Source organism: Ornithodoros turicata, chromosome 1 (assembly GCF_037126465.1).
Source record: "Ornithodoros turicata isolate Travis chromosome 1, ASM3712646v1, whole genome shotgun sequence".
Lineage (NCBI taxonomy): Eukaryota > Metazoa > Arthropoda > Arachnida > Ixodida > Argasidae > Ornithodoros > Ornithodoros turicata.
In genome coordinates, this window is record NC_088201.1 from 59,786,114 (window position 1) to 59,813,703 (window position 27,590).

At 45.2% G+C, this 27,590-nt stretch overlaps 2 pseudogenes; both read right to left on the reverse strand.

Moving 5' to 3' along the window:
• Positions 1–376: 376 nt before the first annotated feature.
• Positions 377–1,459, reverse strand: LOC135378281 (tubulin alpha-8 chain-like; annotated as a pseudogene).
• Positions 1,460–5,990: 4,531 nt separating this feature from the next.
• On the reverse strand, positions 5,991–8,493 carry LOC135396674 (tubulin alpha chain-like; annotated as a pseudogene).
• Positions 8,494–27,590: the final 19,097 nt, after the last annotated feature.

Below are 27,590 nucleotides of genomic sequence, written 5' to 3' on the forward strand. Positions count from 1 at the left end.
TCAGAACTACGTGAACAAAGCGTGAAATGCAGTACCCACTGTGTGGCATTCATTTAGGTCCGTGCATTTAGTCCAGAATGGTTTAGTCCCATTTTATTTAGTCCCATTTTATTTAGTCCCAAAAGGAATAAATTGACATATGAAAGTCGTTTCCATACATCAGTCACACATTATATAGCATAATTTAAATTTCTACCGGGGGGGGGGTGCAGGTGTGAACCGTTGTTGCATTCCATTTTACTCGAAAATAAAACTTTCCTCTAGGGTGTTGCTGAAGGTAGCATTTACACCACAACTCTTCCGGAAATCTGGCCGGTGAGGCGTTGCTCTATTGTCTTGGTGGGAGCAGTTCACGGCGACAACACTGGGACAAAAATGCAAGTTGTGGATTTTTTTTTCTTTTTTGATGGGTTGACACAGATCAAAAACGGAACTCGATGAGACGCTCAGAACTCTTCCCCACCTTCTTCGCCCTCGGTTGAATCAATACTGAGTTCCTCGTAGTCTTTCTCAAGAGCTGCTAAGTCCTCACGCGCCTCAGAGAATTCCCCCTCTTCCATGCCTTCGCCCACGTACCAGTGCACAAAGGCACGCTTTCTGTGCAAGAGATCAAACTTGTGGTTCAGACGGGCACAGACCTCAGCAATGGCTGTTGTGTTAGAGAGCATGCAAACTGCTCGCTCTACCTTTGCCAAATCTCCACCTGGAACAGCTGTGGGTGCCTTGTAGATGAGTCCCACCTGAGAGAGTAAAAATACAGTTAGAACGTTAATTTCTTCAGTTCACTGACGTACCTTAAAGCCAGTAGGGCACCAGTCTACAAACTTACGCCTCACGCAATGTCACGCGTCATCTTGATGTTAGCAATAACGGCATTCGCGTCCTTCTCTACCACGACTCCTCGGTAGAGCAGGCAGCAGGCCAAGTACTTCCCACGGCGGGGGTCGCATTTGACCATCTGGTTAGCAGGTTGAAAGCAGGCGTTCGTAATCTCTGCTACTGACAAGTGTTCGTGGTATGCCTTCTCAGCCGAAATCACTGGAGCATAAGTGACGAGGGGGAAATGGATTCTTGGGTACGGCACCAGGTTGGTTTGGAACTCTGTCAGGTCCACATTGAGGGCCCCGTCAAACCGCAGCGAAGCAGTGACAGAGGAGACAACCTGTCCAACGAGTCCGTTCAAGTTTCTGTACGTGGGAAGCTCGACATCAGGGTTACGAGTACAGATCCCAAAGATAGCTTCGTTGTCCACCATGAATGCACAGTCAGAGTGCTCCCAAGTAGTGTGAGTGGTGAGGATGGAGTTGTATGGTTCAACTACTCCCTAACTAAAAATTCCCTCCAGAACTCAGAAGAGCGAACAATAGCATTTCGTGCTTCATTCCCTGTTGTGCTCGCTCCCAAAAACAGACGTGCCTTATAGGAACAATCAATCAATACATCCAACAATATATCTTGTCTAACGTTCGCTCATTCACCTCGTACACAACTTTTTGTCATCTCAGGTTAGCCGAGAAGCTTCCAGAATGTATCCGATTCAAGCGACATTCAAGGTGTAACAAAATCACAGACCACATAAAACGAGATGGTAAAAGAGATCCCGTTTCGAGCGTGGTTGTACGAAAACAAAGAGAGATGGACGGTGCCTAGTAGACAACTGTCAGTGGGAAATATAATACATTGCGTCTTTCGTATGACGCTACGCTGCAATAAAAGGTATGAAACAGGAAAGAGAAACTGACCTTTTGGACCGGACAAACTTGCAGATGCAACAGCCACTGGCGGAATTGGTGCAGTGATGCAATCGTTGCGCGTGAGCCCGTTTTATGCAGTATTGGCATGCACCCATGGTGCACGGGACAACTGACAAATATTCGATAGCATTTCGCTTGCGGTGTCTAATATGAAAATACATTTTATTTTATACCATATTGAGATGGATGCCCAAATACTGTGATGTGCTAAATTATGAAGTCATTCGATGCGGAACGTCAATAGTCACCGTAGCTTTGTTACAGCTGTGATCCCTCGACCATAGATGTTAGAGGGTGTTTATTTTTAGCATTTATAGGATTTTAATTTAAAAAAAAAACTATGATAGCAGCACAGATGTCGTTTTTGCAGTTAAGTTATATGTCCAGGCAGACATCATATCGAAGAAAGTATGCAACTGCAAGATTAGTAATTACCTAAATTCATTAATGAACTTTTTAGTTAGGGGATTTCTGCCAACAGCGAGTTAGCAGAATGAGAGACTCTCCTCGTTGAAATCCATTCCACGTCTAACAAATTCTGAAACACGCACGTGCGTTAATATATCCATCCCCGAAATTTGATATGCAAATGAGCCGAAACCGAAACCGCGGCGACCGGGAACGCAGGGAGCACAGCGCTCAATTCACGTCAGAGGGCCACGTGATCCACATAACCAGTTTTTACGCTCAGATAAGCCTCCTTGGGCGTAGATGAAGCGCTCTTGATTTGCGCTTTTTTCGGTTTCGGCTCATTTGCATAACGGGATCGAGAGAGAATATTTCGCGGCACGCGCTTGATTTTTGAAAGATGGAATAGCTTTCAACGAGGAGGGTGTTCTCCCGTTCTGCGCTTTTGCCCCGAACTCTCAAAGAGGACATTAATGAATTTTAGGTAATTAGTCATCTTGTAGTTACTACTGTCTTCCAAAACGACATCTGTGCTGCTCTCATCTTTGTTTCTTTTTTCTGTAAAACTTCTGTAAAGGATAACAAAGCACCCTGTGTTAGAGCGAAAAGAACGCGAGGAGGAGTGGCTCGGCGAGGGCAGCGATTGTGAAAGCATAACCACTCGAAACTATACCACCGTGTACTAAGCTGGAAAATAAAAAGGGGAAAGGCACTATCGAATAAGACAAGAATGAATGCGTCCACAACAACTTAAAACTGCACAGACCGCTTCGTTGTAGATCCTGTAAGGAACAAAAGTGACGAGGAAAGATTATGTTTGATATGTTTGCTGCACAATCAGACGGAAACTTCATTTTCCTCTCAGTTTCTACTCTCCCGTGCTCGTGCGCGACCGTCTCCCTGATGTCCGCATTGTCCATGTTGCGACACAATGGAGCACTTCTTCCTTTGTTGTCCCTTTTGCACATTAATTCGTCATCAGATCGTATTCCATTCCTTCCGTATCTTTTGCATCCACATATCGCGATCTTTTATTTTGTCTTTAGCCACACTGGAGTCGCCACCGTTCCGTCGGCCTCTCTCTATGCATTTGTATCAGTCATCTCGTCAACACATCGCTTCTAACGTTTCGTTTCTTCCCTCACCTTTCATCCTAATCGCTCTTCAACGAATGATCCGCGGGCAGCTGCCCAATCGCCGGCTGTGCTGTCTGGGTCTTTTTCCTGTGCTTTCCTCAGACGCTTTAAGACGAATGCCGGCGCACTTCCCTGTGAAGTCGGCCCAGGACTCACGATTCCCACTGCGATAGCCGTGACGTGGCCCGCCCGAGCTTGGCCGACTACGGCACCCAGTTCCATCATCGTCACCATCACCCAATGACTAGCTATGCGTCACATCTACAGTGTGTCCCAGAAAACGTGCCACTGAATTATAATAAAAAAAACTACGCCACCTAGAACCATGCGGTCAACGGCATTTGTTATTACTAGGTTTTTGCAACCTCCTGATGTGAATGTTGTATATCGTACGATTTTTTGAGCGCAATCGCAGATATTGCAGATTGTGATTCCAATGCAATGAATTGCGTTATATTGTTAGGACTGTTCTACACTTCCATGAATATGCCAGAATGTTATGCTCGTTGTTGCGGACTGCTCACATTCTACTGTTATTGACATAGTGCTGCAAAGAATTGGCGAGGTCGGAAATGTGAACACAATCAACTGGAATGACATCTCATGCAAATGTATTGCTATTAACTTGGAAGAAAGCATGTTTGCATGCCCAGTAAATGTTAAAATTGAGTGTTTGTAGGCATCGTATATGGAACAGCTGATTGGAGCAACGAGAATGTATGCGTTCATGTCAGAGTTTATTACCCATTGAGCGCTGCAATACATCGGTGTCATCGCCTTTTTTAATATATCAGGAGGTAAAACTTTTCTCCAATCCTATTACTTTTAACATGCAACTTGCATATTTGTACAATGTTTCGAATAAAATTGTGGGTTAGAAATGCTCAGTAAGACTTTTGTATACCATGTGTATACGTTTAATATTTACAATAACTATATCAATCTCGTATCCCACGTGTGTAAACACGTTTTTATATCCTTCATATACAATGCTTCTTTACGGTGTCTATCTCACTTCTGTATTCCGCTTGCCTAAGGACCTTTACCGTTAGTATACATTTCTTTTATACCATCTCTATGTCAATTTTGTATTCACCCTGCATGAAGACTTTTGTATGAAAATTGTATTCGCTTTTGGCTATAGACATAGAGTTGATATACAATTATATAGAAGTCTATAAGCCATTTTCATAAAGGGTGATTCTAGGTGGTGTAGTTTATTATAATTCATTGACACGTTTTCTGGGACACCCCGTAGAAGAAGAAGAACAAACATATGGAAGCTGCGTATGCGAGGAAGAAAAAGGGTATAGTCTAGCGCGTCATGGTGGTAGTGGATCCGGTGCATTTGTGGATCACGGCCAGTATACAGGGTGTCCCAGAAAACGTGTCATTGAATTATAATAAAAAAACTACACCACCTAGAGTCATGCGGTCAACGGTATTTGTTCTTACTGGGTTTTTGCCACCTCCTCATGTGAATGTCGTGTGACCTAAGTTTAATTATGTAAATTTTTGCGAGCTTAAGTCGGAAATTTGCCTAGTAAAGGTCACTTTTTTACCCCACCAATGTGAAGAGCGTGTCTAATTTACTCAAATTAATGATAATTGACAGGGATATTAAGGAGCTATCTCATCGGAAAAAATAGCCGAACATCATGCACTACGGAGGTCGCACAGAATAGCGCACGATGAATTTTTCAGCGCAATCTGTGTCAGTCCGACGAAAGGAGGTTGGAAACCCAGCCCACCCCGGCATCGCAGAAAGAGATAACGCAGGCATGGCTTATCACGTCCGACTTTCGCTGGGATAATGCTTTCCCTCTCCCAATTTTAGGAACTGTTACTTTTTTTACTACCACTTCGGAACCTCCTTTCGTCGGACTACACTCTTAAAAATGAACTTCACTGCATAGCACGCACCTAGCCAACCATCATCTGGAATGATATCGATATCTGCCCCGATTTGTTGAAAACGGGAGGCGGACGCCTTTTTGTGACACTTATGCTGTTCATAATTGTCACAAAAAAGGCGTACGCCTCCCGTTTTCAACAAATCAGGACAGATAACGATATCATTCGAGATTACGGTTGGCTTGGAGCGTGCTATGCGGTGAAGTTCATTTGTAAGAGTGTACGAGCGATTGCGCTCAGAAAGACATCGCGCGTTATGGTCCGGTGCTCCGAAAAGCATGATATTCGGCTATTTTTTCCGATGGGATAGCTCGTGAATATCACTGCCAATTATCATGAATTTGAGTGAATTCGGCACGCTCTTCATATTGGTGGGGTAAAAAAGTGACCTTCCCTTGGCAAAGTTCTGAGTTCAGTTCGCAAATATTTGCATAATTAAACTTGGGGTACATGACATTAACTTTACAAGGTGGCAAAAACCTAATAAGAACAAAGGCCGTTGACCACATGATTCTAGATGGCGTAGTTTTTTTATTATAATTAAATGACACGTTTTCTGGGACACCCTGTATACCTTCGGCCTGTGTTCTACCACAGAAGTGCCAACATCTACATAATTTTTCGGAAAGCTCGCCTGTGAGGCGTTGCTCTATTGTCTTCGTGCGAGCAATTAACGACAGCAAAAATGAAACAAAAATGCAAGTTGTAAATTTTCTTTTAATGGATGTAGACAGAAACAGACTATTTTTTTTTAACTGAACTTTACTCGATAAGACGCTTAGAACTCTTCTTCGCCTTTCCCACCCACGGTTGAATCAACACCGAGTTCCTCGTAGCCCTTCTCAAGGGCTGCCAAGTCCTCATGCGTCTCAGAGAATTCTCCCTCTTCCATACCCTCGCCCACGTACCAGTGCACAAAGGCACGCTTTCTATACATGAGATCAAACTTGTGGTTCAAACGGGTCCAGATCTCAGCAATGGCTGTTGTGTTAGAGAGCATGCAAACTGCTCGCTGTACCTTTGTCAAATCTCCACCTGGAACAACTGTGGGCGGCTTGTAGTTGAGTCCCACACGCGAGAGTAAAAAACATTAATATCGTAAGTGAACTGACGTGACTTAAATCTTGTAGGACACCAGCCTACAAACTGAATATCAAGCTTGGTCTGTATATTAGCAATAGCGTCTTTCCCGTCTTTCGGAATCACATCTCTTCGGTACAGCAGGCCATGTACTTGTCACGGCTGGGGTCGCATTTGACCATCTGGTTGGCAGGCTGAAAGCAGGCGTTGGTAATATCTGCAATTGACAACTGTTCGTGGTATGCTTTGTCAGCCGAAATCACTAGAGCATACTGTGACGAGAGGAAAATTGATTATTGGGTACGGCACCGGGTTGGTTTGGGACTCTGTCAGATCTACATTGAGGGCCTGAGGGTCCTGTCAAACTGCAGGGAAGCAGTTTCAAAGGAGACAATCTGTCCAATGAGCTGGTTCATGTTAGTGTACGTGGGACACTCGACATCCAGGTTACATCTCCAGGTGCTCCAAGGTAGTGTGGTTGATGAGGATGGAGTTGTGGGGTTCAACTACGCGGCAGTGGAAACCTAGAACAAGCCTTGTTTCTCAAAGAACGGTTGACCTACGGCTATCATTTGCACTTACCCGGGGTACAGGGTAAAAGGCAAACTCCAACTAGGACTTCTTCCCATACTCCGGAGAGTGGCGCTTCATGAGCAAAGACGTGAAGCCAGAACCAGTACCTCCGCCGAAGCTATGGAAAAATCAGGAAGCCCTGAACGCTCGTGCACTAGCCCGCCACCTTGCGAATGCGATCCATCACCAAGTCCACAATCTCCTCGCCAGTCGTGTAGCGGTCACGAGCATAGTTGCCGGCTGCGTCTTCCTTGCCAGTAATCAATTGCTGAGGGTGAAGAACCTGGCCGAATGTACCACTGCAAACCTCGTCTACCACAGTGAGTTCGACGTCGATACAGATAGCTCGAGGTACATACCTTCCAGGTCTACTTTCGTTTAAGAATGGGCTGGAAGATTAATCACTTTCTCCAAGCAGGTTGTCGCAAGAAATATGGCCTAACTTTCGCATGTTCTCGACTTCGTCTCATCGCAACCGCTTTGCGTTCCCTCAGTGTTGAGTCATGTTGTCCTCGAGCAGCCAATGCGCTTTGGGCTACTTGTTCTCTCCATGTGGTACGCCGTTCGCGTGCTGCAGCGGCGCGGCGAGCTAGCAGGGACTGAAACCGGAAGTGAACCGAATCCTGCTTGGAAACGAATTTTTTGGGGAACCGTAACGTAGCCTAATATTTGTAGTGTCGATTAATCGAAACCGTAATCTGAACCGCAAAACATAATAGTGAGTTTTAGTATATCGTATGCTGTCACCTTTGCGTACGTGATGGATAGCGAGGTGGTTCTGCGCAATGCGCAAAGCTCTGTTCATATTTTTCGCGTGCGCAGAACCACCAACGCTTTTCCTTACGTACGCAGAGGAGATAGCGTACGATATAATAAAACTCAGTAATACCGCTTACCGGTTCGTAGCAATCGGTTCAAGCGTGGGAGTGACGAGCGAAAATGACGAGCAGAAAAGACGAACGGGTTTTACATGCACTGATGAAGAAATGCCAGAAGAAAATGCTGACAACCTGACGGTGATGACCTGCTGAGAGAGTAACACCCTCCAAAGCAGATCCACTTCAGAGGCTCAGGCCACTATTAGACAGCTTTTGGACACATTCAGCAACAAACTATGGCCAACAGAACAGCAAATATTTTCACGGGATTTTTTTACGGGAAAATATTTATATTACGGTAACAGAACATAACTATTTTCATGTACCGGGGAAGGAATAGTCTCGTAATGACGGAATTGTATCAGCTTGTCAGCATTGTCTTAGCTGTGCCGGCAACGCAGGTCGGCGTAGAAAGGCCCTTCTGTATAGAGCCTGAAGTTCAGTTTCTCTCCACGAATGACAAACTTATGTGAATATAGTTTAAAACATATTATGACGGTCCGCCGTAACATGCCGTACACGGAAGTCTGCGTCTGACTTGTTCTCCCTTCCTATCTTTGTTTGTTTGTTTGTTTTTTCTCCTTTTCGCATATACTACGTTCTGTCCGCCCCAATAAATCTTCATTGCGTGTGATGCGTTCTATCCTACCGTGTTCATGTAGCCCAGGAACCAGTGGCGTAGCCTGAAGGGTGGGGTGCTTCGGTGGTTCAACCCCCCCTCCTCCCGAAATCGTACCTTTCGTAGTGCATTTGGGAGAGGGAAAGGAGCGTGAAATTCTCCTCCCCTGTAAAGGTCCCATAGAACCTCTCCCAAAATATTTTTCTGGCTATGCCACTGCCGGAAACCACAGAAACAAGTTTATTAGTATACCCTTGATTACGCGACTTTCGAAGTAACGTATCTGCCGCCATCCAATCACCGAATAAGATTCTGCACGCAGCTGCAGTTGGTTACGGCAGGTACAAAACATCACGGTGACCATAACGGCAGCTTACTAGCGCGCTTTCTAATATTTACTGTCAGCATATATTTGCAACATAGTACTACTGCCAGTGATCAAATATCTTGATGACTTCTCTTCTAAGCGTTTGAAACCTGCCGATCTACCGTATCCATGCGATGTGTACAGCTCTAGCTTGAAAACCGAAATATATACCGGTTCAGCTATATTGGTTACCGATAACCGTAAATAACAAACCGGGAAATCTGGGAACCGTAAACATAACCGAACCCATATCTGCTTCGGTTTCAGTCCCTCGCGCCGAGCCCGAACTCCTTACCTGCGGTCGGCATAGGCATTCCACGTGCCCGTCTCGTCTGATAATACACTGACGGCGCTCACACCCCGAACGGCTACCGCTTTCCTTTTTTTTTTTTTTTTTCTTTTCATCCGCGCTAATATTTTCTTCTGCGCCAACCAATGGCGCGCCGAAAAAATGTTAGGGACCACGACGTCGTGACCTTGACTGCACTCTAAAAACTAAACTTCACCGCATAGCACGCTCTGCGCCAACCATTGCCACGAATGATTGGGTTATCGCTTCTGATTCGAGGAGAGAGAGAGGCGTACGCCTTTTTGTGTCAATTATCATATATCCAAATTGAGACAAAAAGGCGTACGCCTCCCTCTCTCCTCGAATCAGAAGCGATAACCCTATCATTCGTGGCAATGGTTGGCGCAGAGCGTGCTATGCGGTGAAGTTCAGTTTTTAGAGTGTGAGGTTCCCTCACACATCTATCGCTGTAAAAACTGAAAAGACACTGCTCGCATCTATTGAGTCAATAATGAAAGCTTCCCGAACTTGAAACTGCACAAACCGCTTCGTTGTACATCCTGCAAGGAACAAAGTGACAAGAAAATATTATGTTTGATATGTTTGCTGTAAAAGCAAACAGGAACTTAATTTCCCTCTCAATTTCTATCTTTCCCGTGCTCGTGTGCAGCCGTCTCCTAGTTGCCCGTTGGACTACAAGCCCCTACCCTCATGGTGCTGGTATTCATTACAGCGGGATCCTCTAAATGTAAGATTCGGTTGTGTTCGTTTATTGGACTCGAGGAACTCGAGAGTTGAGTGAGTCGACTCCTGGTGTGCGAAAATGCCGCGGCGCTGATCTTGTGACGCCATCCCCTTGGCAGACACTCTCGTTCTAAAATTAGATGAGTCAAAGCTAGGGGTGCTCGAGAATCGGCTCCCAGCGACTCTCTTCACGATGCGGGTCGCTGGAGTCGATGACGTACGATGACTCTCCGTCACGACTCCGACTCACGCGTGTTGAATAATCGAACACAACCCAATAGGTTCCTTCTAGCCAAACGCTTCAGTTACACTGCGAGCATCACGTTCGTAGAAAACTTGATGGAAAACAATGTGCCCATGATTGTTATGGGAGACTTCACTACGGACATGAAGAAGCTCCAGAACAACTGGTTCGAGGATTTCATGAAGGGCGTCTACGATTTGCATCTATAGCCTTTGACGATAAAATTCCCACAACCCGTGAAGGAAGTGTAATAATGTTATAAGTGTTATGTGTCTTCGTCAGTGGCATAGACAAGGTAGTGGTCGCCAAGTACGTCGCTACTTCAGTTTCCCAAGGCCGTTACTGTCCATCGTCGGAGAATACCTGCGATGAGCTCATAAATGCAATCGCACTTCAATGACAATCTTCACAGCGATTTCTGCCGCAATTTTTTAAAAATGCATTAGCATTAGAAGGCTCATGTCAAAGAAGAAACGGCGGTGTCCATCTGCGGACACGAGAAAGAAACGAGAAGGAAGGAGATACTATCACACGAGCAGCTAACGAACAACAAGCAACGAAACAACGAAGTCAACGGGAAACGACACGCGAGTTATGTTATGTCAGATCGCGACTGTGACTTTAGACTCCCAGAGACTACGATGAATCTTGATGTGTCCATCCACATCAAGGGCGTCTCCTACACCACTGGAGCCAAACGTCCTGGAAACCGAAAGGCCGGAGTTGCCGTCTACACTAAGGATGGCATCAGCGTTAACACCTCGAGAGATTCGCAGCAACGTTCACGGAATACGGTGAGTCCTGTGCCCCCCGTACACGTTTCCACAGATCTCAACGTTGTTATTGTGTACCTCCAGCCAGGGATTACACACAGGTAAGCGGCAACCGCTGTAAACCACATGGACTGCGTTACGCTTACTCAGGAGTGGGTCGTCATGGTATAGGAGACTTCAACCAAGTCGATGTGAAAGACTTCAAGTTTGCCTTAGATATGCGTTCTCTGTGCTTTGTCCGTTCTGCCGTCCCCAAAGGTTCCATCTCCACTGACGGAGGAACGTGTGTGGACCACGTCTACCAAACGACGCCTCTAGGTCGTTGCTTAAGGTGGCGCAAGCCTTCAAAAACCTTTAGGGAGATCCATTCGGGGATCCCTCGGAAATGCGTAGCATAACCCTTCGAAATGCCTTACAGTAACTCCTTAAGTTAAACGCTAACACGAACCCCGAAATGCAAAAATAGGAAGGAAAAGAAGGAACCAAAGAAAAAGAAGCAAAAAAAGAGAAAAGGAGGAAAGAAAAAAGAAAAAAAAAGAAAAATAAGCAAAAGCAGGAATCGAAGAAAAGAAGCAAAAGAGAAAGCAAGAAGGAGAAGAAGGAACCAAAGGCTTGTGTGGTAACGCATTTTCCAAAGGTCCACCAATGAATCTTCCTCATTTTTTTTTTCTTTCTTCGCAGCTCACACGCCGCTTATACCTGTTTCAGCTGTGCCGCTCTACACCACGAGTCACGTGACCGGGGACCACGCTACGTCATGGCGTTCCCTCATTCTCCGATACGCTCTTTTCACGAGTGGAGGTTTTTTGAAAAGTGTGCGGAACGTAGGCCTCGCGCGCTGTGTAGGTCACGTGCACTCGTCGTTCTTTCGCAGGAGCTCATTTTATTCGTTGCAGAAAACGCCGCAGCGAAAAGCAACAAGACTTTTGGTGGTCACCTCAGTGCTCCTTTATGGGCACACGTACCAGCGTAAAGCACCAAAAATTCTTACATCAGTACTGCGCGCTCGCTTCCACTTCACCCCCGTCACTTTCACTTCCACTCAGCTTTTGTCAACGTTTGCGAAGACCAGGAGACGCAGAAGAGATGTGCAATGTTTGCTTTGGAGGAGATTTTCGAAAGACACCTTATATGCGAGATGACTACTGTGCTTTGGAAAGATCTTTTCGAAAATATGTGTCAAGCGATTTCCTTTCGATATCGTCTTCCTTCAGGCGTACTCCAGGAGCAATCATGACAGGAGTTTAGAAACGTTTTTGGTAACTTGTCTCAAAGTAGCTTTCATCCGAATGAGTTTGTCAAGCGTTTGGGTTCCCCCTCCCCCTATAATATCTGTGTACATTCGGCACATCTTCATATCATTCATACGAACCCGCAGGCAACAGGGTGGGAAATGAGCAGAGAGCGGATTTTTAGGCACTAAAAGACTGTGCTTTAGGCGCCTAACGAGACAGTGAAAAAGGCTAAAAAGGCACGTATTTTCTAGAAGAAAAAAAAGCCATAGCAAGATTGCGATATAACTTCCGTGAAGGAGTCATTGAAACATTTCGTTCTGCAACTAGGATGCGTCAGATCGTTTCCCTGGAGTCGTATCCACATCTTTTTGTGATAAGCTGACGCAAAATAAGATGTTGAATCTGAGTTCGTAATGAAGGCCTCGATGTTAGCTCGTACCACGAAAATTTCAAGAAACGTCGAAGGTTTGTAGTTTTCAATAGAAGTAACTACAGGCACCATGGTAATCCATCCCCAAAGTTCAATTATAGATATATATAGATATAGATAAGCATATAGAAAAGGTTAAGAGCCAGAGCAACTCGTAGGGGACGCGAGGTCTTAGAAACTACCAGCTGTCTCCTTGTTGAATGCGTAAAACCAGAAGTAACCAGCTCAGTTTAGAAGTGGTCCATCCCACGTCATCACCACTTCATCATTATTGTTGTTGTTGTTCCGACGTAGAGTCCTGCTTCTTGTCGCTCAGAATCGTTTTGTACGCAGAGAATGACCTAGGCGATCGAAGCAACTGGTGCGTGTTTTACGAACAAACGCATTTGCGTGGCATATCGTCTGGAATAGTGGAGTCGAAGCGTCACCAGTACACAAATGCAAGGACGGCCGGGGTCTGGAAACCAGGATCTCTTCCAGGACGTTGCTTACTGTTGCACACTTTCTGCACCACATATAGTTTATGGGACGGCCTCAAGTGCTCGACCTATACATTTTCCGCGTCACTTTGAAAGCGACGAAGCTGGTGTTGTCCAGTCGCTTCAGCTGCTTTACGCTGTTCCAGAGCATACTCGGTGAAGCGTGCGCTCAGAAAGCGTATAGTTTGTCCAAAAAGTTCGTGTAGAACGTTTACCTGTTTTAGGATACGTCACTGTGGTCCCCTTGTTCAAAATACTCTCCGTTAGAGATGATGCACTTGTCCCACCTCCGTTGCCATTGCTGGAAGCAGCTTTGAAAGCTATCACCTGTCAAGCCCTTCAGCAGGGATGTCGTTTCTTTTTTGATTGTCGTCACATCTCGTAGGTGGCGACCTTTTTGCATTTGGGAAATAGGAAAAAGTCGCTGGGCGCTAAGTCAGGGGAATAACGTGCGTGATCAAGAACGGGTAATAGAGTTGCGAGCCAAAAACTCGCACACAATTAGTGCATTGTGGGTGGGGGCGTTGTCGTGGTGGAGAATCCATCGACTCCCCTCCCACAATGCTGGTCGCACGCGCCGCACACAGGTCTCTCAAGCCACTCAAAACCTCCACATAGAAAGCTGCATTCACAGTCTGGCCCTCAGTCGTGAATTCTTGGTGCACAATTCTGTGACAGTCAAAGAAAACTATCAACATGACATTGGTTTTTGATTTTCTTTTTCGTGATTTTTTCGGCCTCGGCTCATCTCTCTGTTTCCACTCCCTGCTCTGGGACTTCAGCTCTTATGTCATACTCGTAGATCCATGACTCGTCGCCTGTAATCACCCTATCCACAAAATCGACATTGTCCTGTGACGATCTCCAGTCCAGGCAACATTCCTTCAGTCGAAACTTCTGTTCAGGGGTGAGCAGTTTCGACACAACCTTGGCGCAAACCTTCTTCATTGCCAAATGCTCTGTCAAAATCGTGTGGATGGATGATTTTCCTAATCCGCGCTCCTCTGCTATCATTCTGAAAGTCAGTCGCCGGTCACTCAACAAAGAGAACGCAAGGACTCGATGTTTTCATGGTCAGGTGAGATGGAGGGGCGTCCCGACCTTGAATCATCTTCAGGGCCTTCACGGCCTCCCCGAAAACGCTCTACCCGCTCGAAAACCTTTCTTTCCTTTAGTGCACCCTCTCCCTATGCCTGCTGCAACATTTTATGAACTTCCGGGCCATTCCTGCCGAGTTTTAAAAGAACATTTACGTAAATTCGTTGTTCGAGCTGTTGGTCTATATTCATTTTGACAACAAGCAAGAACCGTTTCTGCAAAACAAGGACGCACAAAGCTAGGTCTTCTCGTAGAGACGGTAAAGCACTAGCGAATGTCAAATACACATCGTCACATGTGGACAGCCGGAGGAGGGTGCCACCAGTTACTATCGCTCCGCAAACTCACTGCACGAACTTTCTGGACAGGCCTCGTATAAGCTTCAACCGTCTTTCTGGAGAAAGCCGCCTGTGCAGTTCTAATGAAGGCAGCTTCGTCCGGTGAGAAACTATATACTGACGATGCGTTGGACAGCGAAGCAAAGTAAGGTAGTGCCTTCCAGCCATGTACAGTGCTGCACAAAAGTTTACGGAACACGCTCCGGCGCATTCCTTCCTCAGAGTGACACGTTCGCAGCGGATGGGACCGTACGGACTTACAGACATGTACCTAGGTAACCCAGTCACCTGTGTGCAAGTCCATATGGTAGCATTCGCTGCTAGCGTGAGGAAGGAATGCGCTGGAGCGTGCTCCGTAAACTTTTGTCCAGCACTGTACATAAGTATCCCATCTGGAATGGTAGAGCAACGTCTGGCTGTCAGTGTTTAAGGGGCACTTGAGGAAGAACTTCTGCACTGCGGGAATCGACTGGTTTACGGTAGTGCAATCATTTCTAATCTCGTCGTACACTCGGTAAAGCCCGTGCGCAAAGCATATGATATAAGTTTTGTCATGTTGGAATAGGATGGCCTAGGTGCGACCCAGCTAACATGTAAGAAGCCGTCGTGAAGATCCACTTTCTGATAATGAGGTACCGTAACTTAAAGGAAGATGGAAGGGCTCGAAAAATGTGTCATGATGCGTACAAAATAGGATTACAAGCCCCGAGACACCTAATCGCAGAAAAACTACGAATCCAGCGCACAATCCTGATTCGCAAGAGAGTTTTCAATCTCGTCGGTCAGAAACGAAGTTGCCAAATTTGATTACTTTGCGCAAAATAGGGTATTTTCTGACTCGTGGCGAAGAAATTTGAGCAACGGCGACTTGACTATTTTCAGGCTGCTCTTCATCGCACTACATTTCAGACTCCTGTTCGCCTAAATCGGGGTAGTTTTGATCGTGCAATACATAATGCTGAAATGCGCAAATGTGCATTCTTTCTTGATTCCCTTGACGATCGGCCATCTCTCAGTCGGTGCGGTGTCCTTCGGACTGTCTTCTTTGTGTGCTAGCGCTTTACCACATGTTAAAGTGTCCTCTATTCAATATATTACGCCCGCACACTACTGCACTCTTAGCCCGGTTACTTCCAGTAAAGGTAAAAAAATTGCAATATTGTTACCTGTACACTAGATGGGTACAGCGTTACCTCTGCCGGGGTTACCTCTCTAAAAGTAACCAGATGCATCGTGCATTTAGAAGTAACACCGTCCCCGGGGCTCCGGGGCTGCACCCGCCCGTTCCTCGCGTCCGTGCATGCATGCAGCAAATTGCATGCAGGCACACACGAAACACGACACGGGTGACATACCAAAATACAATGACCATGGGCTTTCCTGGGCACGTATTTTATTGTGAATATCAGGAAAACACAACCCAGCATTGGCAACGTAAGATAACGAAGATACCGTTTCTCAATGTGGTGGCATATGTGAGACTATGTAGAATGAACACAGCTCCAAAGGGGCTTTGATGTGTTCACAGAATCGCGTGAAATATTGTGTTGTAAAATTGCAGGGGCGGCATGCATGCATACGGACGTTGTCCTCATTCTTGCTTGTTGCTGTGGGGACGGTGCCGCTTTCACCACCATAAATATCTAAAATGGAATGGGCACTCCTTATTTATCGTTCTCACGTTGTTTGGGTACATCATTAATAGCAAAAGCAGATCTTAATTACACTTGTGCAAGCACGAGTAATGAATGCAAAAAATGTAAATACCTGATATGTTGGAAGACTCGGTGTTCGGTATCGTAGCGTCGTTTGCCGAAAACGGGGGATTTTCCAATTCACGAGCTTCCATATTTGTACATGTAGCGGCAGGGATGAAACCAGCCACAGTATGGAGTTCACATTGAACTTCCTCCAGGCAAGGTATAATGCAGCATAATTGTGAGGCCAGCGGTACATGCACATAAAAAGAAGAGAGTACTGAAATGTTAACTTCCAACAAACACAGATGGCAAAATATTTTGTGGATGGCAGGTCGTTATATGTAAGAAAATAAATACCATGGAAAACGTCGCAGGTATGCCCTGTTTCCTCCTGTGGCTGCAAGTTCATGTACATGTTCTTCACCACCTGAGGGAAATCAGTCGACATTAGTTTGCAGGCCTTTGACCTATTAATTACCACCAGCCCACCCGCTCCTCCACTGCCTGACTCATCGAGATGGGGATTTAGGTTGCCTGGTAGATAAATTCATCTGAATGTAATTCAGTAGCAGCAGTGATTGATTTCTTATTTTTTAACAGTTTACTGACTAGTCGGTGTTATTGACTGATTGATTGTCTTGACTTTCTTCATTGGTATAATTCGCGAGATGCTATCTAGTGGTCAGTTGTACTAGCAAACCGCTGATAACAACCAATTAAGGTATCAATGTGGGCAACCATTCCGGTCAATTAACCACATCGACCAATCACAGTGGCTCAAGTCATCAGTCGACCCATTCACCACGAAGTCAGTGAAATTTAGGAAGGCAATCAGCCAGAAAATGACTGAGTCAATTCATCAACCAGCCAGTAAGACGACGAAATAACCTGTCATTGACAACACGAGCCTGAACAAATCAAAATCAAGCCGTATCAAGAAGTAAAGAAAATACTAATCGCCCACACACACACACACCTGGGCATAAAGAAACGCAATCATAAAATTACTGTAGTGGTCAATCAGTTGCCTATTCATAAGGAATTCCATATCGCGCATCGTTGCATTAGTGAGTCGACTATAGGCCTTAGTTTTTTAGCAATTAGCCCATACACCAAAATCGATTAAGTCCGTCAGAAAAAAAAAAACGAAATGAAAAATATAACCCCACGATAAGAGAACTAAATACTTCTCAGAACAATGTACTACGAAAAATTCAGTTTCTCTTCGTTGTAATTGCTACGGCACACAGACTATAGCGCTTATCACTCTTCTTCAACGCTGAATGGAAACAATTTACTCGTAGTTAAATTTCATTACACAAAACCCAATGTCAAAATGGATCTATAGGTATCATATACCTATAGATCCATTTTGACATTGGGTTTTGTGTAATGAATACCTTTCAGCGTGTGAAGGATGCTGGGACAAGAAGGCCACACGGAGAGATACAAAGTAAAGTCGATGTAGAGAGCAAAGCTGGCAAGAGAAAGCAGAATGCGCTAAGACCGAGCGTTGACACTGCGACCAACAGCTTACATATGCGCAGACAGAACATCATGTATGACTTACCATACGACAGGAACCAACAGCGAATCTACTTAGAACGATCATGATGAAATACGCACTTACCTATTTCACGTATCCTGTTATGTGAAATCGGGCTGTGCGCACAGTATTCATATTTTAGATGACGACTGCCGGACTCCACGGTGTATTTCTTGCAGTCCTCGCACTCTTTGCATCTGTCTCTCGGCACTCCCCAGAAGTCCTTGTTTGTAAACGTCATTTGAAAGCAGTTCACAACACATCTACAACCACGAGCGTGATTTAACTTGTCAGCCACAGAGGCGTCACATTTCAAAAGATGCAACCGACAAAACACGAGGACGCGATGTAGTGTCCCTTCTCGTGTGATACTGTAATCTGTTACCAGATAAGCGACCGAAAGCGATCAAAAGCGGCTGTGATTGTTTGCGAACGCATTACGACGTAGAAGTAACGGACTCCCACTAGAAGTAACACGTACAAGTAACCAGGAGAAGACAGGGGTTTTCCCCACAGGTTACCTCTGCCCCAGCTCTTCGAGACCCAATTTACTTCTAAAATTCGCAATTTCCTGTGTTACCTCTTCCTTTGAGCCGATGTTACTTCTAAATACACGTAACAACGGTCCAAAAGTAACAATAGAAGTAACTCAGGTAAGAGTGTGGCTACAAAATTGGCTACATACAAGGGCAATTGGCAACCTTTGACTACTTTCTCGTGGCTCATTGGCTACCTTTCAGGATTTTGAACCTGGCAACCCTGGCTCAGAAATGCTTCTTCCCTTGGCACAAGCGTTTGTCGGGAGGAATGCTAGGAAGGCTACGATGCGTGACGTCATGCTCCAACCCCGATGTGCAAATCGAGCAAACCACGCACGCGCACTGCCGCAACAAGAGTAGCCGGTCAGTGAAAGTATAGTGAAACTACAAGTAAAAATGTGTTTAGTGTTTCAGGCTTCGATCGGGCTACGGGCCATTGTTTGTGATTAGTGTGTGTGCGTTTGAATCACATTCAAATGCTGGGATCGTGGTGTTTGTGGAAAGGACAACTACGTCAGAACGATCGAGCTTGACGACGTCAACGACATGCCGCTTTTGCGACAAGTTATTTGCGAGACCGTCAACGCTACGAAGGCATATGAAACGTGCATAACACCAGCGCAGATGTCCATCTGTCTTTCAGATGCAACGAGTGCACGTCTGGGTTCGCAAGCTTTGAGACGCTGAGGAATAATGCTGTGGCGAGACACCAGTTTCAAGAATGTTTCATTTGAATGTGAACAAGGTAATAGTTAGGGTGCCTATACTGTGTGCGCAGCCTTCTGTAGTGGTTGAAGTATTTGGGGGAATCAAGGAATGCTTCAAAGTATCTTTGGTAACGGATCAGAAAATGCATGAGAGAAAGAAAGATTAAATAAAATTCAGAAAACTCACTCATTCATGTTTACTGTTGTATCATCATTAATTTATCTGTTGTTGTATATCGACCACCGGCGTCAAATATTTCTGCTTATTTAAATTTTAAATTATTATTTGACATATATGGGCAGCATCATGTATTTTTAGATGGAGAGAGCAATTTGACTGTCACTGGATCATAATATGAGAACTCATTTTATGTTGTTACTGGATGGACTCGTTTCTATAATACCATATAGATGCACCTACCTACTCGCAGCCCATTCATCAACTTTACTTGATTTGATTCAAACGCACGTAGTCGCCACACAAACGGACGGGGCTTCACCAGGTTTCACTGCTCGGCTACCCTTGTTGCGGCAGTGCGCGTGTGCGGTTTGCCAGATTTGCACATTGGGGTTCGACCATGACGTCACGCATCGTACCCAATCGGGAGGAGGTGCATTCCTCCCGGCAAACGCTTGTCCCTCGGCTGGCAGTCTGCGACGTCACGTCGTCCGCCCAATAGTGAGTTGCGCGCGTTCCTTTATCTTTCTTTTACAGCGACAGTTGCATGCGGCGTTAAGCACCGGATAGCGTGCGTGCGCCGTGTGTCGCTGATATCGCGGCGCGGTTCATCACGAAAGAAGCGCGCTGCGAAGGGGCCGTCATACGACGTCAGGCGTCACGTGAGGTGTGGTGGTGGAGGTGGCGGGAGTGGAGAGCACAAGACACCATGTCTTTCGCCAGGATGGCTCCGCCGAGGAAGGTTCTTAGTGAAGGTTCTTGTGTTGTGTAATTGCAATACGAAATCGTTGAGAAAAGATTGTAAAGATCCCTAAACATCTAAAAAGGCTTCGAACTGCAATGCATTTGTAAGAGATAATTTCAAAATATTAACTTCTTATATGTCACGAACTTTCAAACCCAGAGAAAGAATCGTATTAAAGGAGGTAAGAACTCCTATCCATATATCCTATATATTTATATCCTATATATTTATTTATATATTTATATTATCCTCCTATATATTTAGTTACGGGTGTAATAGGTGTGATATTCTACGCTTCGTAATGCTATGTACAATGTATTGTTCAATACTTCCCCTTCATCACGTGTGCAGCGTTAATACAAAAGCGCAACTTTTTTCGGGTACGGGTGAGTAGACATACCGCCATCCAGATACCTCTATCCATTGTTACGTCATTTGAAGAATTGTAGCACCCAATCAGACGCCAACGCGGAGGTAAACATAACGTTCTGCTCTACACTCTTAAAAATGAACTTCACCACACCACATAGCATGCTCCTAGCCAACCATCATCCCGAATGACAACGTTCTCGTCCCTGATTTGTTGGAAACAGGAGACCGAGCCAGTACGTAATAGGCTCCGCCTCCCGTTATCAACAAATCAGGGGGCTTAATCGCTTCATCGTCGTTACGGTCGTTACAAGCTAACGAGTGGCGGGAAATTCAAAAAGGCGGGCGGGAACTTTAAAATGGTGGGCACGTGATAAAACACGTGCACGGCCCTCTTCGCGCGATACGTGAAGGCCGTGGTACACTTCACGCGCAATGTGTCACGTGCCCACCCTTTTGAATTTCCCGCCACTCGTTAGCTTGTAACCACCGTAACGACGATGAAGCGATTAAGCCCCCAGGAACGAGAACGTTGTCATCGGGGATGATGGTTGACGAGTAGCGTGCTACATGTGGTAAAGATACAGACCGATCAGTTTCATCTATACAAAAGGTGTCACAGCCAGCAAGTTAAAATCGCCGTTTGGAGCCGACACAGTCGGCGGGCTAGCTCGGTACAGTTCATAGCCCCTTTAAAGTCAGCCCACAATGCGTAACCACACAGCTGTCGCTGTATTTCAGCTGCGAGTACCAAGGTTGCACAGCTACCCGGAATTACTTTATTGGGTTTGTATTTCACGCCACCGATCCCGTGTCTGAAGCAGAGCAGTCGACCGGTCGTGTTGCGCCTCGTTTTTTATGGGGAAGAAAGCTAACGGTTTTATTTATTTATTTATTTATTTATTGTGGTGAGGACGTTTGTTGGACAAACTACGTTAGCCCTTGTCAGCACTCTATTGAAAACAAAAAATCGCGTCCGAAAAATCCGGCTTATATTTCTGGGTAAAATCAAAATTTTTCAACAGTTCGTTTCAACAAATTTCAGCAGTCTTTGCGGTAGTATTCGTTATGCGCTGTTAATTCAATGATGCCGACGTCAAAATCGGGGTCTGGTAGAGTAAACCCTCGATTTATGAATGCCCTTCGTTTCTCGAAAAATTGTTCATAAATCGGGGGATTCATAAATCGAGGTGCAAGGTACGCGGAAGAGAAATGGGCTGAAACACGAGAGGAAATGTACTAGATTACGTTTATTTTTGAAAATTCTCCATAATTGTGCTCTGCACCATACATTCGGCTGTAATTATCCTGTTCAGAAGAGACGATAAAAGCCTGGCACTTCACTCGTCCGCCTGGTCCTCGAAGTACCGTATCGCACTGTGGACGTGATTCCATGCTGAGCGAGCTCTCACAACTTCGGAACAGTATTGCTAGTTATCTTCACTATCACTGTGATCACCCTCGGCACCATGATTTGACAAATGCGCTAAAGCACCATCATCAAGCGGCTCCTATGTGTTCACCGTCAGCACAGAAAATGCGCTGCTCTGTTCTTACCCTTTAATTCTCGTGGCAGTGGGATAGTGCACGGGTGCTTGACCTTCATTCTTTGTTCATCTTTATTGAGTCGATCACAGTACTTTCCCGTACGTCAACCTCTGGACGGCTCTGCCGTCCCCTTTCATAAATCACGGTCGGAACACATGCGTTTTTGCGGTTCGACCCCTGAAAATCCGTTCACAGTTCGGATATCGAGTGTTCATAAACCGCGGGAGAAATAGATGGAAAACGTTTGGTTCCTTGCGACGCCTTTCATAAACCGAGGGAATTCGCAAATATACGGTTCATAAAGCAAGGGTTGACTGTATATACTTCCTTGTGTGAAAGTTTGTGACGCGTGAGCGTAATATTTTACAATAATAATGGTACCGTGACGTTACACGTAAGGTTTGTCTCCGCAGTATGGCGACATGTTGCAAGTGCCGCAGGGTAGGACTGCGGATAATTTCGACCACCTGGTGTTCTTTCGACGTGCGCCGGAAATTTCCGACACAGGTGCTGGAAGCAATGTTTTGCCTCCCCTACATTGCTACCGCCCTCGGCCGGTATCGAACCCGCGATATTGAGCTCAGCAAGCCAGCACGTTACCGACTGAGCTACCGAGCACTCTATCGAGCAGTCTACCGACTGAGCAGTCTATTCAGGAACGAGAGAGGCAAATGAAGAAGAAGTTGCTGTTGATAGATTACCCAGACGATGATTAATGCGCCCAATAAATTGCAACTTCCTGTCACGGAAGCTCTAGTTCATGAATCAATAACCACATGTGCAGGTGAGCGGGCGCTCGTATTCTTCACTGCCAATTTTATCCAAAACCTCTTTCGTCCTCACGCGCAGATCATGGGGGGAAAGCATATCATACAAATCATACACATTCTCGGGGATAACTATATCGGGGGAAATGTGGCTTTTTATGAGGCGACGCCGCGTTTTCGCGAACAAGATGGAAGGTGTTAGGTTAGGAAACGTTGAGACCCATGGACGTCAGTATCTGGCTGGACGCTTGCTCTTGAAGTCTCTTCGTAGCTTCGCAGCACCATGCACTGTTGGCAGTCTGGTCTGATTTCTTGGAAGTGACTAGTGAACGCCTCTTGAAAAAAAAAAAAAAAAAAACGCTGCAAGTCATCACTTTTACCGCAGATGGTTGCTTCCTGAACCCCTTGAGGCGTGGTCAGCTGGGCTGGTTCCACTGCCTGCTTTCACGCTTGCTTGACGAGTCAGAATGACCATAGTGTGGTTGATTAGTCCATCTGAAGTTCGATACAGTTCTCACGCTCTATGGTCGATATTACACCACCAACGTGTCATTAACTGGAACTTTGAGAATCCGCTTAATATCGGTATTTTGCAGCACTGATGTGTTCGCTCTCACTCAGTGAAATTTGTAAACTGATATCCAGTACTGGGGCAACTAGTCCCGGCTTTGTCGCGACTGACTTCCCCATTTTCTTTTTTCTTTTTGGACACATCATCATTGTCCATGTATTTTCGAATTCCCTTGGAAGAAAACCGTTTTCTGCTCAGACAACCATCGATTTTGGACCCCTCCGTGATCCCACTGTAATATTTCACTCCCCGAAATCGCCAAGCTGTTTCAATGGTCTCCTTTTCAATGGTCTCCTTTCAAGTCCATTGTAAGTTCTAATCGAGTGTGAATGCTTAGGTTTCGAAATTCTATTGTTTTCAAATGGACACTTTCTTCCCGCAGTAAAGCTCTCCTCTCAGGTTCACCGTACTTTGCCATGGTCCAGGGCACAGTCGGCCTCAATTTATCTCAGTGAATCATAATCACCCTTGATAATCTGTTAACTCAATAAAATCATAAGAATTTGAAAGGCCACACCGCAAGGCAAAGCTGGCGAAGACGCCAGCATTTGGCGATTGGAGTTTACTTTCGAGATTATCCGCCGCTGTTTACCGTGCAGTCGAAATTCCGTTTCCGGTATTGGACGCTAAACAGAAAAAAAGTCTTCGAGCGACTACAGTAGCATGAGCTTCTAAATGGGCCTCCGTGCATGAGTGACTATACCGGGTGTTTCAGTTAAATCCCCGGGCTAAATAATTCGCGAACCAGTGCACCAATCGAATAACTTTCTTTTTTACAAGTATCTGTCCAATACCGCCTACAAGATGCGCACCGCGTGAATGAGCGGGAGGCGCTCATTATTTAAATAAAAATTCAAATGAGTTTCGTGAAAAAAGCTAACTTCTAAAGCAGGGCGCCGTCGGCATTAAAATGGGTACTACCCCTTTTGGGACCTTCAGTGGACCCCTTTTAGAGAAAAATCTGCCGAAGCGGGTCATTTGTTGCAGTAATTAATTGGTTTCGGTTTACGTAGTTTTGTCGCGGCTGGTCGCGGTGAAGCGCAAAAGGACGTAATTCATTGGTGTAAGGGCGTAATTCATTGGTGTATAAGGGAGTGGAAAAGCGTCCTTTTGCGCTTCACCGCGACCAGCCGACGAAAATATGTAAACCGAAACCAATTTATTACTGCAACAAATGACCCGCTTCGGTTGCAGATTTTTCTCTAAAAGGTATCTACTGAAGGTCCCAGAAGGGGTAGTACCCATTTTAATGCCGACAGTGCCGTGCTTTAGAAGTTTTTTTTTTTTTTTTTACCAAACTCATTTGAATTTTTATTTAAATAATGAGCGCCTCCCACTCATTCACACGGTGCGCAGCTTGTAGGCGGTATCGGATAGATACTTGTAAAAAGGAAGTTCTTCGACTGGTGCACGCGTTCGCGAATTATTTAGCCCGGGGATTTAACTGAAACACCCGGTATACACTCTAAATCGTTTTACACCTTAAAGGGTGTAAATCAAAATGTTCATGGCGCACACCTTTTAAGGTGTATTTTAACACCCTCATGGCAATTGGGGTGTAAAGGGTGTAACGCCGAATAAAACTGCTGGGTTTGTGGAAATAAGCTGGTAACTGTGTATTCACAATTACCAGCATATTGCCTATAATCACATTGAGGTCCATATATGTATGCACATCAAGGTGATTAAATATGTGTGGAAACATGCACAGCCGACATACAGACGATCATGTATGGCGTGGCAGCTGTGCATGGCAATGAAGCATGGCAGCTGTATATAGCTTTTCGTGAAACTGTAGACGTTCTCATGAGCAGGCACCTCCCCCATATGCATGTTCATTACTTAGAACGCTGCATTTATTCGTTTCTTCAAGGCTTTGCAGTGTTGTACCCACAAATATCTAACCACTGTAAAATGCATTACGTTGTTCTTATCCGCGACTCATCATGATGTTTGGTCCTTTCCTATCTGTATAGTTGTACGCGTTTTGAAGGGAAACACCAGCATTTTAAAGATGTTGCTAGAAAAACTCGACATTTTAAGAACATAACCCTTTCATTGGCGAGAAGACATCAATTTTATCAAATGTATGTGTGGTCGCAGCCCTTCATCAGAAATGCCACATCTACTGATGGTTCCAAGGAGATTCAAGCAGAATCTATAGTGTATGTGAAAAGTGCAGTTGATAATGATAACACATTTGCTGTTGGCTGTTGTTGCCAAAGAATCTTCAGAGTAGGACTTACCCGTGTTTATTGAGATTGCAGGCATACATGTTATTAACTCTGATACCATTTTTCTCATACAAACATTAACTACTGTTGAGTATGATGAGCACTATCATGTATTTGTTCTGTCTTGCAATGAGGAGCAAAGTGTTTAAAAAAATTAAGCACTATCTCAACAGACCTTCTAAATCCGCATGCATTACCAGATGGTAGACTTGTTGTAAATCCAGGCCATGCACTGTTGTAATGTAACTTCCTGTTCCCTGTTGTTGTATATATTTACTTTTGTTCATGTGAACGAAAACAAACATACTCCCTTTCTACACCCAGGCGACACACTATCACCATATTTCACCTGAGGGTGGAGTACACTGACGTTACACCCTCAGGAACTTCCAAAACAAAGTGTAGGGTGTGAAAGGGATGTGATCTTTGTTAATACACCTATTTTACACCTTTAAAGGTGTGAAACGATTTAGAGTGTATAGTGCACGAATACACAGAACTCTGGATCGCAGCTTCGATTCTCGGCTGAGGACGAATTGCAAAAGTTCTCCGCCTTCCGCGAGGGACGAAAAATATGCCGTGTGCAGAGAAAGAACGCCGAGGTGGACAAAATTCAATTAACGGAACAACCACCGTGGCAGTGTATAGAGCAGTAGCCGCAATCCAGCAGGCCGACCTCGCGCTTTCCCAAAGGGAATCTCTCCCCCTAAGTTTCTGACTGGTATTTCTCAAGGACCACTTCTTTAAATGTAGTCATGACACTAGCAATAATGTGCTCAATATATGGACAAAATACCGAAATACCCAACGGTGTTTATTTTTTAAAATCCGTTACAGATTTTTTTATTCGAAAAGCTATGAGAGCAGCATAGATGCCGTTTTTGCAGTTCAGTTATACGACTATGCGAATATCCTCTCGAAACGAGTTCGTATCTACTAGGTGACTATTACCTAAAATTCATTGCTCTTTAATTAAGGGGCTTTCGAGCAAAACTAAGACAATAGAATGGGAGACAGTCCACGTTGAAAGCATTTCTATCTTTTCTTTTTTTTTTTTTTTTGTCCTGAAACGAGTACGTGCGTTGAAATATCTAGAGTCACTAAATAAGCTTATTTAGTGACTCTAGAAATATCAATCGCCGAATTTTGCTATGCAAATGAGCCGAAACCACAACCGCGCTCCTCAGAAGCGCATGGCCTACGCCGTGTGCGGAGTATCTGGGCGGCAAAGCGGTTGATCTGGCCAGCAGTGCCGTGTATTAAAAGGGGTCTTGCCATTAATGAGCCATGCATATGTAGCTGAGTCCCCACCCACTTTTTGAGGTACCTAGCCAATCACAGGGCGAAATACAGTTCCCTATTATTACAGGCCATCCAGTACTTATACCTGACCCTTTATTTACTGGGTGCCACCATTTTGGAGAAACTCGATTGATTTGGATTGAAACGGATATCACTGGTGACAGACCAAAACGACGGATTTTGCGCCAACTTTTATCAACGCCATCTGCATGGAGAGAGGCATGTTGGGAAGACTCAGAACTGCACAAATGGTTGCTGGCACAACTGATTGGCCAGAAGAGCGGCAGAACCGTGTCCTCGTAACAGATGGCTGCCCGTTTGAACTTTTAATCATGTAACGTAAGTAGATGGAACCAAAACTGCCCAAAGATGTATGTATAAATACAATTCAATAATATCATGCAATTATTTTCAAGTGTTTTGGAGTAGCCGGCTCCTGTGTTTTGCAGGAGCCACTATCTCCATATTTTTCTTTCCTAACTTCAACTCCAACTCCAGTGGCGTCTTGCGTGCTATTTTCTTGGGATCGTCGTCTGGACTAGGCCTAACGGTAGTGACGAAACATGTCATTTTCGCGTAAATAATGATGCCGGAGCGAAAGTTGAAGCCGATGTTGAAGCTAGCTACAAGGGGATGTATATTCACAGAATAAAATTAGAGTAGTTTATGAAAAAAAAAATTGTCACGAAATCTCCGCTTCGCCGCTCCAAGAACCATGGTCCATTTCGGAGAAATTTTGGTGTCATGGAGGTCTCCGTGGAAAATAGCAACCAATGAAATGCGCCCAAGTTTGATTGACAGGTCGAACCTCTTTTTTGGGTTCCTCATAATGGCCAGACTCCCTTTTAATACACGGCACTGCTTGCCAGCAGATCAGCACGCCCTCTGACATGGAATGACAGCTGTCGTCCCTGCGCTCCCGATGTGCGCAGTTTCGGTGCCGGCTCATTTGATCAGTTCGTTACAGGGGTTGGGACACTTTCATTGATGTGGTTCATTACATCATGGACGCATTGTACTGGTTC